This window comes from Oncorhynchus tshawytscha, linkage group LG19 (assembly GCF_018296145.1).
Source record: "Oncorhynchus tshawytscha isolate Ot180627B linkage group LG19, Otsh_v2.0, whole genome shotgun sequence".
Taxonomy (NCBI): domain Eukaryota; kingdom Metazoa; phylum Chordata; class Actinopteri; order Salmoniformes; family Salmonidae; genus Oncorhynchus; species Oncorhynchus tshawytscha.
Genome location: NC_056447.1, coordinates 52,317,212 through 52,329,358, shown reverse-complemented (window position 1 = coordinate 52,329,358; position 12,147 = coordinate 52,317,212). Strand labels below are relative to the sequence as shown.

General features: G+C 46.2%; 1 protein-coding gene across 5 annotated transcripts in view; it reads left to right on the top strand.

Moving 5' to 3' along the window:
* The window catches only part of LOC112235816 (pleckstrin homology domain-containing family A member 5), a 264,064-nt gene that overhangs the window by 124,712 nt on the left and 127,205 nt on the right, over positions 1 to 12,147 (top strand). The window lies entirely within an intron of this gene.

Sequence of the window (12,147 nt, the reverse complement as noted above, 5' to 3'; positions counted from 1 at the left end):
GTGCCTTGCTCAGGGGGCAGAACGACAGATTTGTACCTTGTCAGCTCGGGGATTTGATCCAGCAAACCTTTTAGTTACTGGCCCAACGCTCTAACCACTAGGCCCTGGTCAAAAGTGATACACTGTAGAGTGAATAGAATTCTATTCGGGACATAGACAAGATGATCCACTGACAGAATTCACAAATCTGATTTAAGCATGTTGATTAAATGTGCTGTTGTGTTCTATGGATTCAATGTAGAAGTCTTAGCTTGACTAGGGCTTTCCTCACCTGCTATTCAAAGGCAGACGCTAGGAAACCCTGGTTGTAGGACGCGTTGGTGGTCAATAAATGTAGCCTATTGCATCAGAGCTACAACAGCACACTACAGAAGAACTACAGAGCAGCTATCTTGTCCTTTCCAAGGGTGCATTGATTCAGTAAACGGCCACTAGTCGCAGACCAGTCACTGGCTTCCTGTGAAATCTCTGGCAGAGTTTAAGCAGGTGTTTGGTTCCTTTTGGTGTCTTGCCATGGTGATCTCCATGCTCACTCAGTGTATTCACCTATAACAGCAGGCTGACTGAGTTATAGCTGTTGTTTCATTAATGGGACGGCAGGGTAGCCTAGAGGTTAGAGCGGTGGACTAGTAACCGGAAGGTTGCAAGTTCAAACCCCCGAGCTGACAAGGTACAAATCTGTCGTTCTGCCCCTGAACAGGCAGTTAACCCACTGTTCCTAGACCAGTTAACCCACTGCTCCTAGACCAGTTAACCCACTGTTCCTAGACCAGTTAACCCACTGCTCCTAGACCAGTTAACCCACTGTTCCTAGACCAGTTAACCCACTGTTCCTAGACCAGTTGACCCACTGTTCCTAGACCAGTTAACCTAGACCAGTTAACCCTAGACCAGTTCCTAGACCAGTTAACCCACTGTTCCTAGACCAGTTAACCCACTGTTCCTAGACCAGACCACTGTTCCTAGACCAACCCACTGTTCCTAGACCAGTTAACCCACTGTTCCTAGACCAGTTAACCCACTGTTCCTAGACCAGTTAACCCACTGTTCCTAGACCAGTTAACCCACTGTTCCTAGACCAGTTAACCCACTGTTCCTAGACCAGTTAACCCACTGTTCCTAGACCAGTTAACCCACTGTTCCTAGACCAGTTGACCCACTGTTCCTAGACCAGTAGACCAGTTAACCCACTGTTCCTAGACCAGTTAACCCACTGTTCCTAGACCAGTTAACCCACTGTTCCTAGACCAGTTAACCCACTGTTCCTAGACCAGTTAACCCACTGTTCCTAGACCAGTTAAACCACTGTTCCTAGACCAGTTGACCCACTGTTCCTAGACCAGTTAACCCACTGTTCCTAGACCAGTTGACCCACTGTTCCTAGACCAGTTAACCCACTGTTCCTAGACCAGTTAACCCACTGTTCCTAGACCAGTTGACCCACTGTTCCTTAAAGTAATTGTTAGCGTGCTGTGAAACCCCCTAACTTCATAGTACTGCAGCAGCTGTGGATTCTGCTCTTCTGTGGCCTCAGCCACTGCATCAACATCCCTCTTATTTCCTCTCCTTATTTCCTCTCCTTTCTCTAGCTTCCTTTTATCTAACCAACTTCATCCCCCCTCCCTTCTCCACCCATTTGCCTAGTCAGCTCCAGTGGTTTTTGGGGAGGTACCTGGCCTATCCACAGGTGGTAGGTAGCTGGGAGTATTTGGCCAATCAACAGGCGGTAGGCAGCTGGGGGTACCTGGCCAATCAACAGGCAGTAAGTAGGTAGCTGGGGGTACCTGGCCAATCAACAGGCGGTAGGTAGCTGGGGCTACCCGGCCTATCAACAGGCGGTAGGTAGCTGGGGCTACCCAGCCTATCAACAGGCGGTAGGTAGCTGGTAGTACCCGGCCTATCAACAGGTGGTAGGTAGCTGGGGCTACCCGGCCTATCAACAGGTGGTAGGTAGCTGAGGCTACCCGGCCTATCAACAGGCAGTAGGTAGCCAACTTGAGGATACATAAGAATGTAGGCCTGAGCCTTATGATTGGTAGCACATGAGAGGGTAATTTGGGCAGAGCAAAATGTGATAGGGGGTAGCTACAGTAGCCTACAACATTACTGTTGTAGGCTGTTAAACCAGTGCTGAGTGACCAGGCCTTGCTTAGTGATATAGTACTGTAGCTGTTCCCTGTTTCCTCCTTATTGTATAATAGGATTAGACTCTAACATGCAGCAACAACATCATTAGTTTCCAATGAAAGGCTTTGTTTTGAGACTTGGCATTCAAATTGAATCACTCTCCTTCCCACACATACACCCCATCATCACATCACCCCCCCTCCGCTGACCAGTATCTTGTTATGTGGTTGCCATAGACTACAAAGATAGGCTATTCTAATTGTGAATGTGAGTGTGCATCAGACATTGTCCAAAACAAGTGTGCTGTACCCAATGTGCAGCCAGGCCTGGCTGTAGATATGGATCTCATCTGTTTGCCCACAACCACAATCATCACACCAGCGACCACAGACACCCTCCCCTGTCTCTCCGGCTGCTTCTTCACGCTCCATGGTGTGCCCCCCCCTGCACTGTTTTTGCATCCAGAGCTGATCAGGCGTAGAGGTCTGGAGGACAACGACACCCTCTTCACATTTCTCTCAAAATACCCCCCACTGCCTCACTGCACTGAACCTTTTTTTCAATCATTTTTAATTGAATGTAATGCCTTTCGAGCATCTTTGGGGCCCCTAATGAGTCCTGTTCTGCTGACGAGAGCTGGACTGGATTGATGGGACTGAGGAGGTCTGAGTCACAGCCAGTACAATGCAACTAGACTATCAGGAAAGTAGCCCGATTACTGCCCTGTAGCTCTCTGGGCATGATCTGATAGGTCATCCCACTCCTGCAGGATAAACATTAATAACAGTGAGAATACAGGGACAATATGTAGCGGCAGGTAGCCTAGTGGTTAGAGCGTTGGACTTGTAGCCGTAAGGTTGTAAGATCAAATCCCCGAGCTGACAGGGTGAAAATTTGTTGTTCTGCCCCTGAACAAGGCAGTTAATCTACTGTTCCCTGGTAGGCTGTCATTGACAATAAGAATGTGTTCTTAAAAAATGTTCTGTTATAATCTCCACCCGGCACAGCCAGAAGAGGACTGGTTTGTCTCTAGGTTTTGGCCTTTCTAGGGAGTTTTTCCTAGCCACCGTGCTTCTACACCTGCATTGCTTGCTGTTTGGGGTTTTAGGCTGGGTTTCTGTACAGCACTTTGAGATATCAGCTGATGTACGAAGGGCTATATAAATACATTTGATTTGATTTGTTGTTCACTGACTTGCCTGGTTAAATAAAGGTCAAATAATAATATGGAGGTAGAGCCAGAATGCCACAGTAAACTAGCAGGATGGGGTTGGTTCCTAGCCGCCTGGGCATGGTCTGATGGTACTGACAATTTAAAGCCATAATCCCTAATTCAATGCTCACCAGGCATGTATAAATTATAGCCTATTATTCACGAATCAATAGGCATTTCAAAATCATGTTCTTCAAGAATCGATTGCTTAGCCACAGTTTACAGTAGCAGCACATAGCCAGACTAAAGTGGCAAGGAAGGTTTGTCTTTTTGATCTGATGCGACAAGAGAAAAGGGCAGTGAGGATCCCCAAAATATCTCTCTCTCCCTCTCTGTCTCTCTCTGTATATATATCTCAATATCCCCATCTGACCTTTAGAGAGAGACAGCATCAGAGGGAGGTCAGGGCTGAGGATGAAAGTAGGGTACCTCCTCCTCTTTCTTTCTTTCTTTATTTCTTTCTTTCTTTCTCTCTCTCTCTCTCTCTCTCTCTCTCTCTCTCTCTCTCCTGTTCTCTTGGTCTCTCGCTGTTTCGCTTTCTCTCTCTCCCTCGCTCTCCCTCTCATCTGTCATAATTACCCTGTTGTCTGTCAGTGTCACAGCACAGTATGTGACAGAATGTGTCTTTTTACTTGCTCTGTCTCACTGGACGGTATTTCAGACAGTCATTTCAGAAAGAAAGCATTTCAGATTTTCATTGTAGTTTCACTCGGTTTTTACTTCTCACCTCTTCTTTGCACCTGGGAGAAGAAGATGTTAAATCATCCTAGCCGTGTACTATAAAGTGGGCTTATGTCCGATACCTGGCCCTGTTATGTGCTTACTGTAGCCTAGATTGTCTTATGTAACGGAGGTGATTCATAAACCTCTTGTTTACTGTCAGCATGGAGCATTCAAATGATGAGGCGATTGGTGCTGAAAGCAAGTTGTTGTTTATTCCACCATGTTATTTTTATTTCTTTACTAATGAGTTCACAACCCTTTAGTCCACCTACCTTGTTAAAAAAAAATGGCTTCTGTTTACATTCATTGAACTGTAAATGTATGCATCAGCAAAGTATTATTATTTTTTTTTTAAACAAGTTGGAATTGTGAACTTAATACCTGACTGTAAATTGCTCTGGATTAGAGCGTCTGCTGAAAGACCAACATCTCAATGTAAAATGTTAATGACTATCGCTTCTCTTATGCTATGACTTACAGAGCCTTCAGAACGAATTCACAGCCCTTGACTTTTTCCCACATTTTGTTGTTACAGCCTGAATTCAAAATGGACTCAATTGAGATTTTGTGTCACTGGCGTAAACACAATACCCCATAATATCAAAGTGGAATTATTTTTGTAGATAAAAAAAAATAAAAAATAGTTTTATTTTTTTAACATTTTTTTTTTTTTTACAAATTAATACAAAATTATAACATGAAATGTCTTGAGTCAATAAGTATTCAACCCCTTTTGTTACGACAAGCTTAAATACATTCAGGAGTTAAAATGTGCAAGTCACATAAGTTCAAATCAAAGCTGCAATACAAAGCCATATTTTCAAGCATGATGTCATGTTATGGGTATGCTTGTCGTCGGCAACGACTGGGGCGATTTTTTTTGGGGGGGGGGGATAAAAAAGAAACTGAATAGAGTTAAGCACAGGCAAAATCTGAGAGGAAAACCTGGTTCAGTCCAATAGACACTGGGAGACAAATTCACCTTTCAGCAGGACAAGTTCACCTTTCAGCAGGACAAATTCACCTTTCAGCAGGACAATAACCTAAAACACTAGGCCTAATACACACTGCAGCTGTTTACCAAGATGGCATTGAATATTCCTGAGTGGCCTAGTTACTGATTTGACTTTAATCTGCATCAAAATAATGATGTCATTATGGTGTATTGTGATGTCATTATGGGGTATTGTGTGTAACACAGCAACATGTGGAATAAGTCAAGGGGTGTGAATACTTTCTGAAGGCTCTGTAATTTACGATTGAATCATTCCAAATAATGGGAACCATGTGTGGCTGTAATTATAAGTAATCTGTCGATGAGATTGCAATAATTGCAACAGTCTAATTTTAGTTTTAATAGGGGAATAAAAATGGCTTATCTGGTGAAAAATAAAATAAAATAGCCCTAAAAAAAGACTCCGTTAGTGCTCATCCAAATTAAATCCTTTGAGTGGAATGTTTAGCGAAACCCCAGTTTCCAAATCCACATTAAAGGAAGCCAGAATCAAGACTCTGTTTCAGGTTCGGTTTCCAAGTAAAATAACAATTTCTATAGAGTAGGTTAGCCAGCAGTGGTGACGCTTAGCTCTGTGGTCTGCGGTATCGCTGCTCTGTGCTGCTCCAAGACAGAATGGGATTAATAATAGTACAGTGGAGTTACTGCTCCCCTTCTGCGCCATCCTCTCCTTATTACAGCCCATCAGTACTCAGTAGGTAGGCCTACATTCATTTCAGCTCGACTGGGTTGCTGTGTTGGGTTGACGGTTGCTACATTTTGAGGTCATTCCATTGGCCCTAAAGTTCAAATTCTGCCCGGCCTTTTCATCTGGAGAGAGAGGTGGTGTAGCCAGAGGAAGTAGGCCCACCCAGGACCATAAAACCAAGCTTTCCTTCGTCCAGACCCCCAGGCCTGGGCCTCTTCATTACTACGGATGATGGAGAACATCAGAGGAGCCCTTCATCCACACTGCAGGGTGGTCAGGTCATCCTTACTAACTATTGCTCCCACTACTGGTCTGCTACCATTTCTCTCCATAACACACGTTTGAGGTTAGGGGCTGTAGGAACCTGCTGTTGGCAAATACACACAAACACAGACACACACTCTCTATCGCTCTCTCTGTCTCTCTCTCTCTTTGTCTCTCTTTCTGTCTCTCTGTCTCTCTCTCTCTGCCTCTGCCTCTCTCTCTCTCTCCCTCTCTCTGTCTCTCTCTTTCTCTGTCTTTGTCGCTCTCTCTGTCTCTCTCTGTCTCTCTTTCTCTGTCTTTGTCGCTCTCTCTGTCTCTCTCTCTGTCCCCCCACACACACAAGGCAGGAGAAGAAACTAGGGCGAAGAGTGTTACCAGATGCTCCTACTGTATGACAGCAGCTCCTGTGGCTATTAACCTATTCTTTATATAGTGTACTGCTATACATTTGGTCAAAAGCAGTGCACTATATAGGGAATAAGGGAGATTTTAAGGACATACCCCTCCTGTGGCTTCAGGAGGCTATTCTAATTTTACTGCCATGACCACAGTCCAGCTCACCACATCATTCAAAGCATGTGGGATGCAATTTTTAGACTTAAAGACTTAAAGCTCCAGAACTTTGGCGACTACTAGGCCTAAGTATGTTTTTAAAACTTCCCGGTTTTTGGGGGGGTGGAGATGTGTCACTGTGTAGTTCATACATGCATAATATATAAGCAGAAGTACTGTCGACCCTCATATGTGACATAGTACACCATTTTCAGGGACCACTTTTGTCTCGTGAGTGCTACTTTCAGAACTACTGGCTAAAAAGTATACAGAAATAGAGTGCCGGTTGTTTTTGTTTTACCTTACTTCTCCCCATGAGGAACATAGGGCATCAACGATGCCTCTCCACTTAACTGGACTTTTGGCAGTCTGTTTTGTTTATTAGTGAGTGAGATCAAGTTTTGATTTGATCCATTAACTGACAGCTGTTCCGTGTTGACCAGGCTACCGTGTCATTACAGTGATATATATTGTTTCATCTGTAGAGGGACACAGGTGGCTAACATGTGTAATCTCTCTCTCTCGTCGTCTCTCTCTCTCTCCCATCTTTCTCTCTCTCTGTCTCTCTGTCTCGCTCTCTCTCTCTGTCTTAAATAACATGTTTCACAACATAATCTTGGCATGGTATTATGGCCTTTAACGCCTGTCTTATGACTGAATAGCGCCTGTCTTGTGACTGAATAGCGCCTGTCTTGTGACTGAATAGCGCCTGTCTTGTGACTGAATAACGCCTGTCTTGTGACTGAATAGCGCCTGTCTTGTGACTGAATAACGCCTGTCTTGTGACTGAATAGTGCCTGTCTTGTGACTGAATAACGCCTGTCTTGTGACTGAATAGCGCCTGTCTTGTGACTGAATAGCGCCTGTCTTGTGACTGAATAGCGCCTGTCTTGTGACTGAATAACGCCTGTCTTGTGACTGAATAACGCCTGTCTTGTGACTGAATAACGCCTGTCTTGTGACTGAATAACGCCTGTCTTGTGACTGAATAACGCCTGTCTTTGACTGACGCCTGTCTTGTGACTGAATAGCGCCTGTCTTGTGACTGAATAACGCCTGTCTTGTGACTGAATAACGCCTGTCTTGTGACTGAATAGCGCCTGTCTTGTGACTGAATAGCGCCTGTCTTGTGACTGAATAACGCCTGTCTTGTGACTGAATAATGTAATGTATGGCTGATTTAGTCACGCACGGCTGGCTGCCTCTACTGTTTGTTGCTAGGACTTAACACCATGGTGAGAGCAGTGACCAGGTGATGGTATCCTAATGTAGACTACCCATAGGCTACATACTATACGTGCTAACAACATACTGTGGGCTACATACTATACGTGGTAAAAACACACTCTAGGCTACATACTATACGTGCTAACAACATACTGTAGGCTACGTTCAAAATATAATGGCCACTAGTTGTTTTGTCTGTTGTAAAGAGCCTGCTCTAAGGTGGAGGGTAACTTCAGCTGTTCCACTCTTTCCCATACATCAGGCATGGTACAGTGACTGTCCATAGATCAACATTAACCTCAGTGCCCCCTGATGTTTCCCATCTTGTTTTTATGACCACCTGTCTGTCTCTTGTCACGTGGATCTGCTTTGAAATGTTGACAACATTCTCAGAATGGCCTCCAGTCCACACATTGGTTACAAGAGACTCTGGCCTTCCAGCCATTGGTTACAAGAGACTCTGGCCTTCCAGCCATTGGTGCAGGAGACTCTCTTCCCTTTTGACGTGTTCTAACGAAACACCACCTCGTAAAAACAATCAAAACATCTGCTGTGACTTAACATCAGTAGGGCTGAGGATGAGAGGGCTCTGGCTGACCATTCATTATGTAGGTGTGGTCCGGTGGTGTCCTGGGGCCTCATTTATAACCGTTGTGTAAATATCTCACTAAATAACTGCGTGCACCATTTCTACATTTAATTTGTACAAAATATTGAGATGTAAAACCTGTTGCAGGCCATACATACTGATGTATCTCGTTATAAATCCTTATAATTTATTATTATTATTATTTTTTCCCTACACATTTTGTTTTGTAACCATTCAATAAAAAACCTGATTCTAGAACCTAGTAGATGATTCCTGATATAGGGAATAGGGTTCCATTTGGGGTTCCATTTGGGGATCCATTTGGGGTTCCATTTGGGGTTCCATTTGGGTGGCTGTTAGGGAGCCCTGAGACACAGAATGATCCTCCTACCAACAATGCCTACAGTAATTACAGACAAGCAGCTAGGGTGAAGGCTGCCCTCCAGGAAGTAACTGAAACTCAAACCTCCCCAAACTCAAACTTACCTTTTATTCTACATGTAGGTCAGAACTCTGCTCATGTTTTAAAGTCACTATTATTTTGGGGCTTTTGCATCGCTGTGGACTAACTAACTAATCAAATGAGTGGGTTTGCCTACCTCTAATTTCTACATTATCACAAATAGCTGTAATTTCTACATGATCATAACATCTCTAATTTCTACATTATCATAATAGCCCCAATTTCTACATGATCATAATAGCTCTAATTTCTACATTATCACACTAGCTCTAATTTCTACATGATCATAACATCTCTAATTTCTACATGATCATAATAGCCCTAATTTCTACATTATCGTAATAGCCCTAAACTAAAATTGGGGAAAAGTCAGATTACATGCCATTAACATTTTATAATTTGAGTTCAGTGTTATGTTTAACTCAGGCCTTTTCATTAGGGGAGCAATGTTATTAAACAATTTGTTTATTACTTTTTTGGTCTTTGAAAACTGTTGTAGTAATGAGGATTTTGTGTAAATTGTGGTAAAATGCATAGTATCTGATTTAAAAAAACACAACAATAATTTTTAAATAGATAAGTATAGATCCAAATCTCTGTTATTATTAAAGTTACACTTTAATATTTTTGGGTAAAATGTCAGTTTGGTGAGAATGACCCCAAACATGTTCTCGAGCATGAGTTAACTGACTCAGTTACTCTCTAGAGCAGGGGGTAACTAGATTCAGTCACACTCTAGAGCAGGGGGTAACTAGATTCAGTCACTCTCTAGAGCAGGGGGTAACTAGATTCAGTCACTCTAGAGCAGGGGGTAACTAGATTCATTCAGTCACTAGAGCAGGGAGTAACTAGATTCAGTCATTCAGTCTAGAGCAGGGGTAACTAGATTCAGTCACTCTAGAGCAGGGGGTAACTGATTCAGTCACTCTCTAGAGCAGGGGGTAACTAGATACAGCCACTCTCTAGAGCAGGGGGTAACTGACTCAGTCACTCTAGAGCATGACTTAACTGACTCCATCACTCTATAGAGCAGGGGATAACTAGATTCAGCCACTCTCTAGAGCAGGGGGTAACTGACTCAGTCACTCTAGAGCAGGGGGTGACTAGATTCAGTCTGTCTAGAGCAGGGGGTGACTAGATTCAGTCACTCTCTAGAGCATGGGGTGACATTTGGTCACTCTCTAGAGCAGGGGGTGACTCCATCAGGGGGTGACGATTCAGTCATAGAGCAGGGGGGATAGTCACTAGGGGGTGACTAGTTTCAGCCACTCTCTAGAGCAGGGGTGGTAGTCACTGAGCAGGGGGTGACTAGATTCAGTCACTCTAGAGCAGGGGGTAACTAGATTCAGTCACTGTCTAGAGCAGGGGTGACTAGATTCAGTCACTCTAGAGCAGGGGGTAACTAGATTCAGCTGGGGGACAATTTTTGTTGGAGCAGATGGTCGGGGGGCTGAAACACAGTTATAATAATTTGTACCACAACTAAGCCCAAAAATAGATTGTATTTGAAAAGAACAGTCATTTCATACCTTAATTACATTGAGACACGATCACATATGTCTCTTTTGTTATATGTGAGAATACTTTGGAACATATTTCCTAAATTAAACACCTTTTTTGCTGAATTCCTGGTGGTTTTACAGTCTTTTTCACCAATTACACACATAAAAAACACTGGAGGGCAAGTTTTGGCCCACGGGCCACCTGTTGCTGACCCATACTCTTGAAACTCCCAGGCTGTTTTCAATCCAAGTAATGGTCGTTTAAAATCTAGTCCTGATTTATGACAGGCAGCAGCCGACGGTGAGGAGCAGCTGAACGAACGGTTATACTTTCCCAGCCCTCAGACCCTCTGCATCAGAAACTGGACCGTGTCTCTGTAATGACTTATTGTAGATGAATCCTGTCTCCTGTCTGTGCTCCATTTCTCTCCTCTCCTCTGCCTGCATGGTGTGAGGCTTCTTCCCTACAATGTCCTGGTGGTGCACTAATCATATGGAAGGGACTACTATAGAAATAGAATTACTAGAACGGACATCCCAGTTCATGGTACTTGAGCAATTATATTTCTATGGGGACTACTCTGTAGAGAAGCTGGGCTGTAATTGGACTGTAAGCAGCAAGGCAGAGTGGGAGGGAAGGAGGGAACCTGCTTGTCCGTGTGATCAGGGCATGACTGGATGACTGGACCCGGGCAGGGGAGGAGAGGCAGGGCCGGGGAGGAGAGGCAGGGCCGGGGAGGAGAGGCAGGGCCGGGGAGGAGAGGCAGGGCAGGGGAGGAGAGGCAGGGCCGGGGAGGAGAGGCAGGGCAAGGGAGGAGAGGAGAGGCAGTGCAGGGGAGGAGAGGAGAGGCAGGGCAGGGGAGGAGAGGCAGTGCAGGAGAGGAGAGGCAGGGAGGGGAGGAGAGGCAGGGCAGGGGAGGAGAGGCAGGGCAAGGGAGGAGAGGCAGGGCAAGGGAGGAGAGGAGAGGCAGTGCAGGGGAGGAGAGGAGAGGCAGTGCAGGGGAGGAGAGGCAGTGCAGGAGAGGCAGGGCAGGGGGGAGGAGAGGCAGGGCAAGGGAGGAGAGGAGAGGCAGTGGGGAGGAGAGGAGGGGCAGGGGAGGAGAGGCAGTGCAGGAGAGGAGAGGCAGGGGAGGAGAGGCAGGGCAGGGGAGGAGAGGAGAGGCAGGGCAGGGAAGGAGAGGCAGGGCAGGGGAGGAGAGGCAGTGCAGGAGACGAGAGGCAGGGCAGAAGGGGCTGTGGAGGAGAGGCGGGGCAGGGCAGGGGAGGAGAGATAGGGTAGGGGAGGAGAGGCAGGGGAGGCAGGGCAGGGGAGGAAGGGGAGGAGAAGCAGGGCAAGGGAGGAGAGGAGAGGCAGGGCAGAAGGGGCTGTGGAGGAGAGGCAGGGTAGGGCAGAAGGGGCTGTGGAGGAGAGGCAGGGGAGGGGAGGAGAGGCAGGGGAGGGGAGGAGAGGCAGGGCAGGAGAGGCAGGGGAGGAGAGGCAGGGCAGAAGGGGCTGTGGAGGAGAGGCAGGGCAAGGGAGGAGAGGAGAGGCAGGGCAGAAGGGGCTGGGAGGAGAGGCAGGGGAGGGCAGAAGGGGCTGTGGAGGAGAGGCAGGGGAGGGCGGAAGGGGCTGTGGAGGAGAGGCAGGGCAGTGGAAGAGAGGCAGTGCAGGGGAGGAGAGGCAGGGCATGGGAGGAGAGGCAGGGGAGGGGAGGAGAGGCAGTGCAGGGGAGGAGAGGCAGGGGAGGAGAGGCAGGGTAGGAGAGGCAGGGCAGGAGATGAGAGGCAGGGGGAGGAGAGGCAGG